Genomic DNA, 16,452 nt, shown 5'->3' with positions numbered 1-16,452 from the left:
CTCCTTCTCTCCCTAAATACCTTATTGTGCTATACTCACCCTTCTTGTGAGATGTGAGTTGATAAAATGCCAATGGAACGAGATGAAGTGAGTAGAGCACGCATTGCAATATAACATTAAGACTACCGCTGACCTTCTGGCCACATACAGAAGGAAGGTCAACTGCTTTTGGACCTTGGCTTACCCTGGGTAACTGAAACCAGGGGGGGAAATAAAACCGAGGATAAGGGGGAACTATTGTAAAATCAGGACCCTTGTAAAAATCGGGAAGGCCTTTCAGTGTCTATGAGGGAAAGCCTCCTACCTCCTGGTCATTCTTTAATACTTAGGTGAGGAATTGGCAAACTTTTTCTGTAAAAGGGCCAGAGAGCAAATAGTTTAGGTATTGTGGGCTATGTGGTTTCTGTTGCAAATACTCAGCTCTGCTGTTGTAAGGCAAAAGTAGTCATTAACAAAATGCATTTGGATAAGCAAATGAGTGACTGAGCATGTGTCTGTGTTCCAATTAAACAAAATCAGGCAGCAGTCCGGACTTTGCTGTCACCTGCTATATTTTAATTTGCTCTCCCTTCCTCTTTCTTTTCTCCTCCTTTTAGAGAAGATAGCTTTGCTCCTTAGGTGAAATATTACAAATATCCCTTGAAATTCTGCCAAGGGGAATTATCATTGATTGCCATGATCGACTTTGGTAAGTCCAATGCTTGTGGTCACATGGGACTTTCCATGATATCCAGATATCTTATGTCCACTTTTGCTTCCTTATTTCTGAAAGGCAATCAGATACATTGTTTTACACTCAGGTGCCCATTTCTAGCCCTATCACTTGGTAAAGATAGCATAGTTTAGTGGTTAAAAACAGATAGGGGGCTCCGAAGTTAGACCAGTATGAGTTGTATTAGTCAAGATAGGCCAGTTATGCTACAGTAACAAATAAACAATAGCAGAATTGAGTTTTTGCAACAGCGCGTGGCCCACCAATGAACAAATTTCAATGTAAAACAAAAGATTAACTTCTTGCTTATGTTATGTATTTGAGTGGGTGACTCTGCTCCACACAGTTACTCAGGGACCCATGCTGATAGAGCCTCTGCTCTATGGAACACCCTTAGAGAATATAAAAGAAAGAATATGCAGTAAGAGAATATGCAAACTTCACATACGCTCTTCACATACACCCAGCAGTGACACACATTACTTCTGCCTATAGCCCACTGTCACATGCAGCCTGTGAGTAGTCACATGTCCACAACTAACCAACCCTGAGAGATATCAGAGAGCAGGTGCAAGGTTTAATGAGCACTCTTATCTCTGCCACATGAGGCCTTACCAGTGAATAGCTACAGGAACTTGGACAAGGTACTGAAATATTCTGTAGCTCATTATCTTCCAAGGTAAAGCAGGAATTACAATAGACTCTGACTCAATTGTTGTGCTCATATAAAATGAAAATTTGCCTTTAAATTACAGTACCAGGCACAGAGTGAGCATACAGCAAAAATCAGTTATTATTTTTATTATTACTAACTATATGATTAAGAGAAAAATGCCTTGTCCCTCCGGGTCTGTGTTCCCTCTTCTGCATATCAGGCATGCCAATAACACTGATTAGAAGAGTAAATAAATTAAATGGCACAATACATAAAAATATCTTAGCACTGTGCCTGACACACACTAAACACTTAATGAAACTTATTTCCCCCTGCTGTATGCAAACACGAATTGATAATTCTTTCTGGTTCTGGTTGTGAAGGGCTTATTTGTGGTTTAATGGGCCACCATAGTGTTTTAGAGACTGACCAATGGAAACTCAAATGTCGAGCACTTCAAAACAAAAGTGATTTCAGAGACTCTCTACAGAGGCAACTTAACACCCAGAGATAGGGTTCTAGAATGTGCTCTATGGTTCTTTCGGTTGCTTAGTTATGTGTGGAACTACATTTCCCAGAACCTCTTTTCAAGTTGCCAAAAGTGAAGTTGCCGGGGAAATGGACGTGGAAGTGAAGCAGCAGCCATTGCACTCTGAAGTTCAGTGTTGGTAAGAGGTGTTAAGAGAGGGATACTGAAATTCTCTTGGGTTCCAGTTCATCCTTGAACTTCTTTGCTACCCATCTGGCTTTCCTTTAGTACCACCGGTGCTGATAAGCAACAGTGAGCTCACTGCCACTGGTTGCTTACGAGATGAAGGTCACTGAAACCCGACGACCTTCGTGAGGTTCTGCATCACCTCCCTGGTGGCTTCACCCCAGCAGCTGGGTGAGTGTGTGCCGGATTTTCCTGAAAACTCTCACTTATTCATCCCACACCGGGCTCTGTGATGTGTCCCCTCAAGATTTATATGGTGAATTCCTAACCCCCAGCATCTCAGAATATTTGGAGACAGGGCCTTGAAAGAGGTTATTAAGGTAAAATGAGGTTATATAAAATGAGGTCATGATCTTATCTAACTGGTATCCTAATAAGAAGAGGAGGTTAGGACACAGACACACAGGGAGGTGAATGTGGAGACAATGTAAGATGTAATGTAAGATGGCCATCTACAAGCCAAGGACAGAGACCTTGGAGGAGACCATCGCTGCCGACACCTTCATCTTAGACTTCTAACCCCCAGCATTGTGAGAAAATAAATTTCTGTTGTTTAAGCCTTACTGTAAGAATATAGCATATGATACATAGAACATAAACGTGTTAATTGGCTATTTATGCTATTGGTATGGCTCTGCTCAACAGTAGTTGAGCTTAACAGCAGTTAAGATTTGGGAGGGTCAGAAGTTATATGTGAATTTTCAACTGTGCAGGGGCTTATGCTGTCCTTAACCCCCCATTGTCCAATAGTCAATTGTAATCTGTTACAGAAATAGAGAAGTAATACACTGTCTCAAAGAATACTGTCCTCAAAATATATCTCATTTCATCAACAACGATGGTTAATAATCATTTGTATTACACATCAAATGCTAACTACCTATGGGTCTTATACTGAACACTTATTTAATCCTCGTAACCACCTTATTTGACAAATGATGGAATTGGGTTTACACAATTATTTGTCTTCTTTTTCAAATGAGGAAACTGAGGCGTGAAAAGCCAGCAGACTTGTTCAATTGACTAGCTAGTTGGCAATGCAGTCAAGACTTGCTCTACATCTCCAGAATCCCAGATTTGGGTTCCTTTCATGGCTACCCTCTTATGTCTCTCTGGAAGATCTTACCAAGACTTCATAATGCTGTTGGTTTCCTGAAAATGGAAGGGAACCAGGCCTGGGGCTGTGAACACACCTTCCCTCATTGTACCGACTGACCGTGATGATGCTTGCTCTGTAGCTTCCTACAGAAGGGGCGCAGCCTTCCCTGGAGAGGTGAGGGAATCCACCTAGTCACAGTTCGTGTGTTGACATGCCTCCTGCCCAGGTAACTGCAGTTGAAGGGCTCACAATTCCTTCCCCATCTGTGCACTCCAATTTCCCTCCTGGCTTCTCCGTGTTCTGCTGGGGGAGGGGGATGGGATTGCTTTAAGAGCGATTTCATAGTTTATTCAAGAAATCCATACTGCTCTTCAGTGCAGGGTACATTGAAGACAATAATTAGCTCAAAGATTATAGATCTTTTTATGAAAACCAGTTGCTTTTGGTTTTCAGAGCTACCTCTAGTTTCTTGAAGATCTTCTATGTATAAACCCTGGTCTGGCTGGAATTTCGTGCTGGTATAGTTTTTACTTGCTTTTAGGGCAAACAGTTACATTTTGCTTGTGTGATAAGCCAGTTAATTCCTATTAGTAAACCTCCTTGACCACAAAATGTCTAATTAATCAAAACATGCTGTTCTTACAGCCTATAGTACGTAGTATAGGAGAATGGAGACCATTTTAGTTTTAGACTTCTATCCCTTTCACTTGCTAGGGGATCCACAAAGCTTTGTTGTTTTATTTCAGATCATAAATACAATACAGAGTTGGCTGACATACAACTACTTCATAAATACATACTACTTGGAACTTGGAATACTTGGAAGACAATGGAATTTCTCCAATCTCATACCAAAGAGATTATTGCTATACACAATTCAGAGCATATGCATTCAATTTTGTTTTTCTGTACATATGCTAAAGTAGTTTATTTTCATTTATTGGGGCACCTGGGTGGCTCAGTTAAGTAGCTGACTCCTGATTTTGTCTCAGATTATGATCTCACAGTTTGTGAGTTCAAGCCCCACATTGGGCTACATGCTGGCAGCGCAGAACCTGCTTAGGATTCTCTCCCTCTTCCTCTTTCTCTACTTCTCCTCTACTTGTACTCCCTCTCTCTCAAAATAAGTAAATAAACTTAAAAAAAAAAAAGAACACGAAACTTGGGTTTGTATTAAACATATTAGTCTCCCCAATTTTTTTCTTTCAGCAATTTGTCTTGGAAATATTACATCTTAGATGTTTCTACATTAGTATGTATACATTCTCATTCTTTTGAACAGTTATTGATATACCCTAATAATCGAATGTTCAAGGATGTTTGATTTGCTCCCTTTCTGTTTTCAATGACAATCTGAGTAGAAATGGCCATTCTTATATGTGTTTCTTGCACATTCATAAGACTCTTTCTGAAGGATAAATTCCTGAGGGGAAATTTTCAGATGGGATTTATTTGACACTGACAGTGCCTAAGGCTGCCTGTTCCTCTATACCTTACCAACATTGTATATTATCTTTTCTTCTTTTATCTTTGCTATAGACCTAAAGCTTTTTATAACTAACAACAATGAGAAGAACAGAGTCTTTCCCTCCCTTCACAGGTGGATTCAAAAGGACATTTCCTAAGAGGTAAAAGGAAATTACGTTTGCTAGGAGGAATTACCGTTTATATAGTGCCTCATTCTTGGAGCTGATTTGCATTTACACACACACAGAAATTTGACAGTAGGAACAATTTTGCTTGCCCTTCCTGGGAGCTTGTGTTCTTTTGTTCCTGGCCTAGCCTGGTGACCTAGAATCAGGTGGTTCCTCTTTTGAAAAAGAATGGGGGGTCTTTTTTTTTAAGTTTACTTATTTATTTTGAGAGAGAGAAAGAGAGAGACATGAGCAGAGGAGGGGCAGAGAGAGAGAGAGAGGGAAAGACAAAATTCCAAGCAGTCTCCAAGCTGTCTGTGCAGAGCCCAATGTGGGGTCTTTTTTTTTTTTTTAACGTTTATCTTTGAGAGATACAGAGAACAGAAGTGGGGGAGGGGCATAGAGAGAGGGAGACACAGAAGCTGAAGCAGGCTCTAGGCTCCGAGATGTCAGCACAGAACCCAACACGGGGCTTGAACCCATGAACTGTGAGATCATGACCTGAGCTGAATTTGGATGCTTAACTGACTGAGCCACACAGGTCCCCCCTTGGGGTCTTAATCCATGAACCATGAGATCATGACCTGAGCCAAAATCAACAGTCAGACCCTTAACTGACTGAACCACCCAGGTGCCCCAGTCCCTCTTAAGACAGATTAGATTTTTGGTGTTTCTGAATCACTTGAGAGGACTTAGAAAAAATATGAAAATTTCTATCCATCCCTCCCCCCCCATTTCCCATTTGATTCAGGAAGTCCTACATGGGACGTTTCTGTGTCTTTTGGTTCTCAAGCATGAAAAGTGGAGGTAGTTATACTCCTAAGTTCAGCACATAGCCTTCTTAATCCACGGAGAGCCATTTTCCTGTTTTATTCACTGGTTCTCTTTCATTCCCAGAGCTATCAGCAACCCCCTCCTCACTCTAAGCAGCCATGCCAATGTATTGGATATATCTCCTAGAATTTTAAAGTGTCTTTGGAAAATATGTCATGAGATTCTGTATGAATTTATATATAAAATATGCATACTAAATAAAAATATATTTAANTATAATATTTATTATATTATATTATATTGTATATATAGTGTGTGTGTGTGTGTGTATTTCTGTTTCTTACTTTTTTTCTTAGCACTCTATTTTTAAGATCTATCCCGATTGCTGTGGGTACATCCCACAGACTCTGTTGCTGCTCACTGCTGATCGGTGTATCCCCAAATACTGCCCTCACTTTTGCTCACGCCTTCCCCCAGCGATGGGCAGGTAGCTTATGATCAACTCTGGCTCCTGCTACCACAAATCAGGCTGCAGGGAATAAGTGTATACAAGTTCTGAGTGAGAACTTCTTCGGGTTTTATGCTCAGGAGTTTGATTGTTAGGGTCGAGCAGTTTTGCTTTGCTTCGTTTCTTTAACTTCTTTCTGACCATGACAGTTTTCAAAAATACACAAAAGTACAGACAATGGTGTAATGAACCCTCATACGGCCATCTGCCAAACTTTTGAATTATGAATATTTTCTCTGCTTTTGTTCTCCTTTGTTTTTTGCACTATTTTACAGAAAATCCCTGACTTTATGCCGTTTTATTCTAAAGATTTCCATATGAAGCCGTAGGAAGGGAAAATAATTTTTCCTCATCCCCTCTAGGTTTTTGGCTGAGACCCCCATAATAAAAAGATTAACAGGAAAGAAACAGATTTAATTTTGTATGTATGGGAGCCCCATAAAAATATGAAACTTGAAGAAACGACCGGAGCAGAAAGCTGCCTTAGAGACAAAGAAACAATACATCTGTGAAGAGGTGACAAGACAAAGGAGTCTGGGCTTTGTATAAGCTATTGGCGAAGAGCTAACAAGATTTGTTTATACAGAGTCTTCTCAGCTCTAAATGTCCCATCTCTAATTATGTAAAGTCCTTCTACCTCCCTCCCTGGTGCAGGGAGGAGACCTTTCACATGGGAGATTTATCTCCTGCTTTCAAGGGGACTAAGGAGGGTCAGAGTGCTCTTACAATGGCTGTTCCCCAAGGACCTCTAATTCAAGACAATCAGTCTGCTAAAGTGGCATATTTCAGGGTGGATATTCTGCGCCCCTTCACATCTCTAATGCATACAGACATTAATGTAAATCAACCCCAATATCAGTATCACAGAATACCACCAGAATGAACAATATTTCCTTGGGAGCATCTTTTTTAGTTTTTAAAGCTTTATTGAGGAATAATTGCCAAATAAAAATTGTATGTATTTAAGGTGTAAAATGTGATGATTTGCTATACGTATACATTGTGAAATGATAATCAAATCCAATTAATTAACCTTTTGGTGGGGAACCGCCAGGCACATCACATTTAATAAAATGCTGATGCTTTTTCTCTTGTTAATCGGTCTTTTGCAAGTTTAATCTGCAACACCCAGTGACATGACATAAGAGAGTAAAGGAAAAGTTTATCTGTCATCCACAAGGCCTGGTACAGACACTGGTAAGGAGTCAGGAGACAGAATGAATCAGGTTATATTTCCTTCTTTCCAAAAAAAAGGATCTGTTGAATACAGAATTGCTGGGCTGAGTCTTGAAAGATGATTCACAATTCAGCGAACAGAAAAAGGAAGCTGGGGTAGAAGGTAATCACATGCGGCACTGCTAAAAGCAAAGAGTGAGGTAAGAAACAGATATGAGCATTAAATAAGCCACTGGTGCCTGGCATATCATAGGTTCTCAGTAGAGATTTTCTTCCTCCGGCAGTTAACCAAAATGATGTCGTTAAGTATTCTTTGCAAAAATTGAGAACATCTATAGGTGCTTAGCTACTCCGAGTGTGGTTCATGAACCAGAAACCTCAGGATCACCCAAGAGCTGGCTAGAAATGCAGACCCTCAGGCCCCACCCCAGATCTGCTGTGGCAGAAGCTACCTTTTAATGGTATCCCCAGGCGATCTGTAGACAACAAAGGTTAGAGAAGCATTGCTAGGGGATAAGAAATGGGAATGATTTCACTGACAGATGAAATCAGGGAGATTCCAGAAAGCAGAATCCTAGTGGAAAGATCCTACAATGCACTCATAGCAGCGACCATTCTCACCGTATCAGTCTTATTATTTTTTAATTTAAAATTTTATTTATTTATGTATTTTGTTTTATTTTTGTGTTTATTTTTGAGACAGAGAGAGACAGAGCACAAGTGGGGGAGAGGCAGAGAGAGAGAGGGAGACACAGAATCTGAAACAGCCTCTGGGCTCTGAGCTGTCAGCACAGAGCCCAACGCGGGGCTCGAACCCACAAAACTGTGAGATCATGACCTCAGCTGAAGTTGGATGCTTAACTGATTGAGCCACCCAGGCGCCCCCTATCGGTCTTATTCTTAACTTGACCCCCTCTTCTGACAAGCCACTTCTTTTTTTTTAAATAGTTTATTGCTCATCCCGACAAATGCCCTCCTCCANTTGTGTCTTCTTCAATTTCCTTCATAAGTTTTCTATAGTTTTCATCATACAGATCTCTTATATCCTTGAAATTTAGGAAGCACAGGTCTGATGCAAAGACTCAAATAATGACAAGCCTTCTTTAAACAGGATTACCAGCCTCTGCCAGCCCCAGAAAATTGTTCAAGGAAATGCTTTTGTTGAGACAGCCGGGCTGCATTTTGATCTCTCCTAAACAGCACCGCCCTTTGGAACAACCAGAGTTGAAACCCCGTTTTCATGCAAGAGAATTGTTAGAACCTACGGCCTGAGAGAGCAAAGCTGGTGCCCCTGCTCTGAGCGAGGTGGAAGGAGACAACCGTGAACTTCAGTTGCCACATGCAGGGCAAGGGGTCGTGGGGAACTGACATCTATCCTTGCTGGTTCTGGCCCAGATTTTCTGTCTCTCTTTATTGTATTCCACTCTTCCTCCTCCCCCCCATCCCACCCCTTGTTTATACAGGTTAGATAATTAGGTAAAGAATTTGGTAGATAATGTCAGGCAGAAAAATATTTCCTTTACCCACTCACTGTTCAGTAACTGAGGGCTTACAAATTAAACTGACAAAAGACAAATGACCAGGAGAAAAGATCACGTTTACTCATGTAAGTACCTGGGAGCCTATAGAAGCTTGGCTCAAAGAAGAGTTTAGAATGTGGGGCTTATCTACCACATCAATAGGAGAAGGGGCGCCAGGAGGGCACTTTTGGAGAAATGAGTGACTTTCAGAAAGACAAATGGGCCGTTAGAGGAGTAGATGGGCTGTATGATAGTTTTCTGACAATGTTTGCTTTTGCAATTTCTCATCTTTCCAACTTCTCATCTCCCCACTATGTGGGAAAAGTCCTTTAAAGGTGATGGCAGTTGAATTCATTTGGAAGGTTCTGCTTTTAGGCAGATAAGAGAGGGCCAGAACTCCTTTCTGTACCTGTTGATTCTCAAATGTCTTCAGCTCAAAATAATATTTATGCCACAATGGGATACTCTGGATACCTTCAATAATTAGGAAAATGAGGGGACATATAAAGAAAATATCTACTATCCTTAACACACACATACACACCACCCACTCTTCACACCAACTGAAAAGAACTGTTAACATTTTGTTATGATTTGTTTTTCAATCTCCTTTCTTTTCATTTTTGGGCGCATGGTTGAGATCATACTATATATACAGTTTTGTTTCTTGCTTTTCAACTTCACATTTTCAGCTTAGCATTTGAGATGTGTCAATGAGGAAGAACTTTTTAAAACTTAAATTAAAAAATTGTGATATTTCTCAAACATAAACTAAAGTTCATAAAATAATAGAACAACCACCCATGAGTTTACTGCCAGGATTTAAGAGACATGAACATTTTGCTACATTTGCTTTGGATCACTCTAGGAAAAAAGTCCCAAATGCAGTTAAGTCTACCCGTCCTTTCCTCAAGCCCCACCATGACCACTCCAATCCAAAGGTCACCACCATGCTGATATGGTTTCATTCTTAGACCTATTTTTAACTTTTTTCAATAAAAAATAGCAATGTTTCTTAGAGTTTTAAATTTTACACAAATGATATTGTATTGTACATATCCTTTTGCAAATTGCTTTATGACTCCAATATTAGGTCATCATGGAGAGGACATTCTTTCTTCCGTTGTATTATACTAATGGAAAGTAGGTACCCACTGTTTTGTCAGAAAATGTCTTAGCTTTGCAAAGTCCCAGAGCTTCGAGTTGATGGTGGACAGAATCAGATGGTCTCTCCCTACCATGTGCCTATTTGAGTCCAGTAATTGACAGAGAACTTGAGAAGCCTTCTAGGAGAAATGTGGACAAGCTCCAGACCTCCTTCCTTCGGAGTTATACAGACACATTTAATAGACTCAGTAGCCCTGGCAGAGGCCGAGTAGCGGGAAAAATCAGAAAATTCTGAGAGGAGTCACCCTAGAATGGGGAATCTAAACCTGTGATATCTCTGAGATATCCTCTTATATCTCAGAGAAGGAAGGACAGATTTTTTTAAAAAAATCAGACCCTGTCGGTTCTGTGCCGACAGGTTTATTTAAACGTTTAGTGAAACATGACCTCTCCTTACATTCTCCAAAAATCATGTTCAAAACTGATCATAGCAGCACTGTTTCAATCACCTATGACTGAAAACTGTTGGAATGTCCTTCAATAGTAGAACAGGCAAATACATGGTAAAAAATAATTTACATGATAAAATTTTCTACACTAATGGGAAAGAACATTCTACAACTATATGAACGATATAGATGAACTTTACAAATACAGTGTTGAGTGAAAAAGAATATACACAAAGGAGCACATATTGTAAGATTTCATTTAAATGAAGTTCACGAACAGGCAAAACTAATCTCTGCTGTTATAAATTTGATGGTGGCTGCTCTTGGCAAGTGGTAATGGGTAGAAGGGGACCCGGAAGCACTTGGGGACCCTGGTAAGGTTTTGTTTTCTGATTTGGGTGCTGGTTAAAAGGGTGCGTTCACTTTGTGAAAATTCATCAAGATTTACACTTAACATTTGTGACGCCTGGGTGGCTCAGTTGATTAAGGATCCGACTTTGGCTCAGGTCATGATCTCACAGTTCGTGGGTTCAAGCCCTGTGTCGAGCTCTGTGTTGACAGCTCAGAGCCTGGAGCCCACTTTGGATTCTGTCTCTGCCCCTTCCACCCCACCCCCAACTCTCTCTCTCTCAAAAATAAATAAATGTTAAAAAGATTCCACTTACATTCAACTTTCTATATGTAGATCATAATTTCAAGAATTTTTAAAAAATGATTTTATTTTGCATCTCAACGTGCTTCTGTGAAGTTGTACATTAATGATATTAATGCCCTACATTTATCAATCATGGCCCATGACCACTGGTTGAAGATCATGACACCCATTTGTTCCTCTACTTGGCACAGTTCACCCTCTTGATTTAAACCATGTGTGACAAAGGGTAACAGACAGCATCTCAAAAAGCAGTTGAGAACAGGATTATATAGACATGCTACACATTCTGCCTTTTTTTTCTCTCAAAGACAATAGTGTGACTTTCTCCTTCTCCACACCCCTCCCTTGGCCTTCTCTGCAATTTTATGAGAAAACACTAGAAATCTGTTAGAAGAGATGAGGAAGCAGGTCTGTGAAGGAGGGAGCTCTCAATCCCCAGGACACGACTTGAGGGGCAAATTGACAGATCAGAGAGCAGATGGTGCCCACCATGCAAGTATTTCCGAGGGACGATGAAGCCCAGCTTCGGCAGGGTTTCATCTATATTTGGCAGCCTCAGGTTGGCCTTGTTCAAACCTCAGTGAACATTTTAAGAAGTCTCTTGTTGCTCACGCCAGAGAGGTATCAACAGAGAGCCCCCTTCTCAGCATTCAGGCCCTGCTTTTCATTGGACACCGTGTCCCCACTGCCTGCTTTCAATTTTCTCTGCATTTGTGCTCCGGCTCTTGCCTCTAATATCCCTCCGTATATGGTTTTTTTGTTTGTTTGTTTTTTAAGGCACTCTCTTTAGATACTTAATTCTGTTCCAAATGCTTGCCTCTGCCAATCCAACAGCTCCAAATCTGCCTAGTAAATTGCTGTTGGCTAAACCTTTCTTGTCAATCCCTCACTGAAAGATTTCAAAACAAATGGAAAGGAATCTTTTGAATGCAGAGAAATATATTTCCTTCTCTCATGAAACATGGGGTCAGCGGCAATGCCCAGTGCTTTTTTCAGATGGTTTGCTGACTTTGACACGTTCTAAGTGTCAAAGATGCAAATGAAATGTATGAAGATGCAAAGATGACTACACATTACTGAACAAATTAAGCCCTAGAAATCTCTTTGTCTTTGTATGGCATCTATATTGTTATTGTTTTCCTATAGTGTCTGACAGTTATACGTCGGCAATATATGATGAGAAAGGAAAGCAAAAGAATGAATGGAAGGTGAACATAAAACAAATTGTCTAATTGTAGTCCAAAAGACGTTTGGTCTTTTTTCACATGTGAGAATCAACTTATTTGGCAAAATAATCTGCAACACAATTATGCTAATGTTAAAAAAGTAGTCAAACCCTGGATACTATGGCCATTCGTTGGGTGGTCTTAATGTACCCAAGAATACTAATGGTACCAAGAAGTCCCTGCATCTGAGAAATGTGTTTGATTTTGGTATTCCAAGGGTATTTCATGGAATCTTTTTAGTGTTCTTTATTTGACCTTTTAGTCGTATAGGACCAGTGTGCTTCAGAACATACTTGTGCAATTACAACTGTAACTCAACTGGATATGATTCAGGGACTGCTAATCAGAATTGTGCCCAGGCAATGAGCTTCTGAAACCACAGTTATCAACTAAATGAATGCATCTGAGACTTCACCAAGAGCATCCTTTTTTAAAAAAAATATTTTTATTTATTTCTAGGAGAGAGAGAGAGAGAGACAGCGTGAGCAGGGGAGGATCAGAGAGAGAGGGAGATACAGACTCTGAAATAGGCTCCAGGCTCCGAGCTGGCAGTCAGCACAAAGCCCGACGCGGGGCTCAAACCCACGAACAGCGAGATCATGACCTAAGCAAAAGTCGGACGCTTAACCGACTAAGCCACCCAGGCGTCCCTCACCAAGAGCATCCTGATTAACATCCTCACTCATGTGAAGCCCAGGGCATATGATTCTCTTATACTACATATATTGTCCATTTAAAACACACTCTGAGCCTGTGTTGGAAGGATTCCCATGAGTCTCAGTGGTTTACAGATAAAGTGTACAAGGCGGTATGGCCGTAATAATAATATATGGGTGTATGACTGTCCTTTCTGGAGGTCTTTACAAATGAGTCAAATGAAACATTTATTTGTGTATCTGATCCTGGCATTCGGTTGTATTCTTTGTCATTAATTTAGCACAGCAAAACAAAGCATTGATTACTCTCTTCAATGGAAGATGGCCACGTGTAACAAGGGGAAAAGAGAGTCATTACTGAAAACAGAGCTTGCAGATGCCAATTACCCAAAGATGAAAGGGATTTGAGCCTGTCCTCTATGAAAAAGAACGGAAAGTGGACCCGGCTGTGGCATCTCTCATACCAATAAGAGGGAGGCAGGGTGTGATGATGTCTCCTGTAAACAGATTTTTTTTTTGTCCCCAGATGGATACTCCACCAATAATTTCAGGATGGGGATGCACTGACCTCTAGTGGACAATCCGGTGACTGATCTTTTGGCCACAAATTACACCATAGGAATTTGTAAACTACATAATTACTTAAACTACATAGTAATTTAAANAAGCAGGCTCTGTGCTGACAGCACAACACAGAGCCTCTACAATGGGCTCGATCTCAGGAACCGGGAGATCATGACCTGAGCGGAAATCAAGAGTTGGATGCTTAACCAACTGAGCTAGTCAGGCGCACCAAAGGTTTTTAAATATAAGTTTTATACTAGGTAAAGCAGATTGAAGGATGCTGCTCAACCCGTAGCTGACGTAGATCTATTATTGCCTTTCCCTCCTAGATTAAATTTTTGCTGATATAATTACTGTGCTTCCGTCCAGTTCTTCTTTAGTTCCTACCTTTTCCAGAACTGTAGGATTACTCACAACTTCCTGTATCTGTCCTTCCCTATTATGCAGTGTTAGGAAAAAAATTATCCAAAATTTAGAAATATAGGAAAGGGAAGTGGATTCTTTTCAGTGTTATACCAGGATTTTGTTTAATAGGCCTACACAAAGAATTATTTAATTTTATAAGAGTATGTACTTGTATTTGACTTAAAATTTATTATTTGAGTAGAGCTCAACCTCTGTGAAGTCCATGTTCATTTCCAGCATTCTGTACTGAGAAACTAAATATACAAATGGACATTGGCCAGACCATAAATAAAAATAACCAGTAACCGTGATTTGCAGGAACAAGCCCGGGAAACCAACCTATCTATAGTAACCAGCCCAGGGAAGCCAGCCAGCTTAATAAGTCCACCTTGTAGGAAGTCAGACAACCATCACCGATAATAATCCAGGAAGCCAAACAATTTTTGTAAACAATCAGCCTCAAATGGCCAGGACTGGATCCATAACTGCCAGCTTCCGGAATTATCATCCTTGCTTCCAACTTAGGACCAACAGGAGAAAGCCAAATATACACCCCCAACCAATCAAATGCAACATCCTGCTTCCTCCAATCAGAGCATACCTGAAGCCTCCCCACTAAGCTTTCCTACTCTATTGTCTGCTCTAAGTCTTTTCCAAAATACAAGTGATGGCATGGGTGGTTTGCTGGTAGAATTTTCACCTGCCAAAATGCAAGGAAGGGGGTGACCCCTTTGCTCCAACGAGTTCTGAACAATAACCTTTGCTTGTTTACTTGCTTGGTCTTCCACAAGTCCAGGAGTCCTTCTGCAGGGGAACCACTGCAAAGTCACATGTCAAAGATGGTACAAGCACACACTTCCAACAGGGAGGCAGTAATTTAGTCTAATCGACAGGTAATGCAACACTGCTGAGGAGGAAACAGCATCGTTGACCAGTTCTCAGAAATGCTGGCATCTAGTCACAGACCAGAGGTGGAAGGTGAGGATGGGACTCATTTCCCACAGTGATGGGGACTGAAGATCTTTGAAGACTTTGGGAAGAGAAAAGGTCACGATTTCAGAAGCTGTTTGCAGGTAGGTATGAATCAAGCTGCCTCTGTAATGCAAATTTCTGACCGTGTCAGAATAATTAGGCATTTGCCCTGTGGTGCTTCAGTTCCCAGAGGCACTGATTGAGTTCCAAGTAAACCATTGCCTGCAGGCAAAGCCTGAGTCCTTGGGAGTAAGGGAGAAATAGATGCTGAATACACTAAATGAACACACTAAGTAAAATACCTGTAAATCTTACCATGTGACCAAATTCTGCATAATGTTCATAAAGCCCATGAAATTAAAGCTGAAGTCTAACATCATGGATATGTCTACATATGTGCAGGCCATAGTTGTCAAGAATTATTGTCTACTAAAATATCGATAGCTCATTCACAGTGATAGATTACTTATCAGACTTTAGTAGATTTTATTTTTATATGAATAAAATTAATCAAACTTTGAAAATGCTCTTACATAGCTGAAGAGACCCTTATTTCGACTATCAAACAAGCTATGATCATCACGGTTTCCAGTGCAGTGTTCAAGTACATGGCCAGTTGCTGTAAAACTTCAGACACCTAGTACAGAAATACTTTGGTTTGCAACCCAAGCTCCTGTTTTCAGTCAACATTATGTTTGTGAGATTTTGCATTAATACACGTAGGTTTAGTTCATTAATTTTCAGCGCTATATTGCATTCCATTGACTGTGTGTTCCATTTTTAAAATTCATTCTCATATTAATAGTTACTTTCAGTTATTACTTCAATTTGCAATCCCCAAATATCCTTTTTCCTTACCTGTCATCTACTCTTGATGGTATCCTAATATCAGTCCCTAAGAGACACGTATCATGGATGGAGTTTATTCCCAAGTTGTTATATATAGAGAAGGGCCCACTGGGATGATCTACTGCATCCCATTCTTGATAAAGGCCAAGATTATTATAGTAAGAGAAACATTTAGCATGTTCTAGTCTGGGCCAGGATTGGTGACTCTTGACTGGCTTGCTCATGCATCTGTGGTCAGTTAATGAGAGGCTGACTGGTTTACAGCAATGTGATGGTCTCACATTGCTGGAGGTAGGGTGGCTGCTGGCTGGGGGCAACAGCAGCTGGTCATGTCTCTCTTCCTCCAAGAGGTTCCAAAGGTCAAGTGCCAAGATGGATGAGAAGTTCCCAACACCTTTTAAGTATAGGTGTACGGTCTGAACTAGCATGTTGCTTCCTCTACATTTTATTTGCCAAAGCAGAACACACAGGCACCTCAGCTTCAAAGGCAATATTCCAGCTATCTATTTCTATTTAAAAAACCACCTCAAAACTTAGTAGCTTAAAACAATCATTTATTTTTCTCACATATCTGCCATTTGGCCAGAGCTCAGTGGGGCAATTCATGTCTGCTCTATCAGATGTCAACCGGCCAGCTTGACGAGGGCTGGAGGGTCCACGTCCAAGATGGCTAAGTCATATGGCTGGCAATTCCTCCCCCTATGAGACTCTTAGAGGGCAGACTAGCTCCCTTACAACATGGTGGCCAGGTCCCAAGAGCAAGCATCCCAAGAAAT

The 16,452-nt window shown here is 40.7% G+C and overlaps 1 long non-coding RNA gene across 1 annotated transcript in view; it reads left to right on the top strand.

Moving 5' to 3' along the window:
* Window positions 1–1,967: 1,967 nt before the first annotated feature.
* Window positions 1,968–16,452, top strand: part of LOC144243306 (uncharacterized) — a 29,723-nt gene continuing 15,238 nt past the window's right edge. Inside the window, exons 1-2 of the long non-coding RNA XR_013338601.1 lie at window positions 1,968–2,035; window positions 2,125–2,253. This is a non-coding gene — a long non-coding RNA (uncharacterized LOC144243306). The remainder of the gene's footprint in view (window positions 2,036–2,124; window positions 2,254–16,452) is intronic.

The sequence above is a fragment of the Crocuta crocuta genome, unplaced genomic scaffold, assembly GCF_008692635.1.
Source record: "Crocuta crocuta isolate KB4526 unplaced genomic scaffold, BGI_CrCroc_1.0 scaffold795, whole genome shotgun sequence".
In the NCBI taxonomy this organism is placed as follows: Eukaryota; Metazoa; Chordata; class Mammalia; order Carnivora; family Hyaenidae; genus Crocuta; species Crocuta crocuta.
This window is presented reverse-complemented; position numbering and strand designations above follow the sequence as displayed.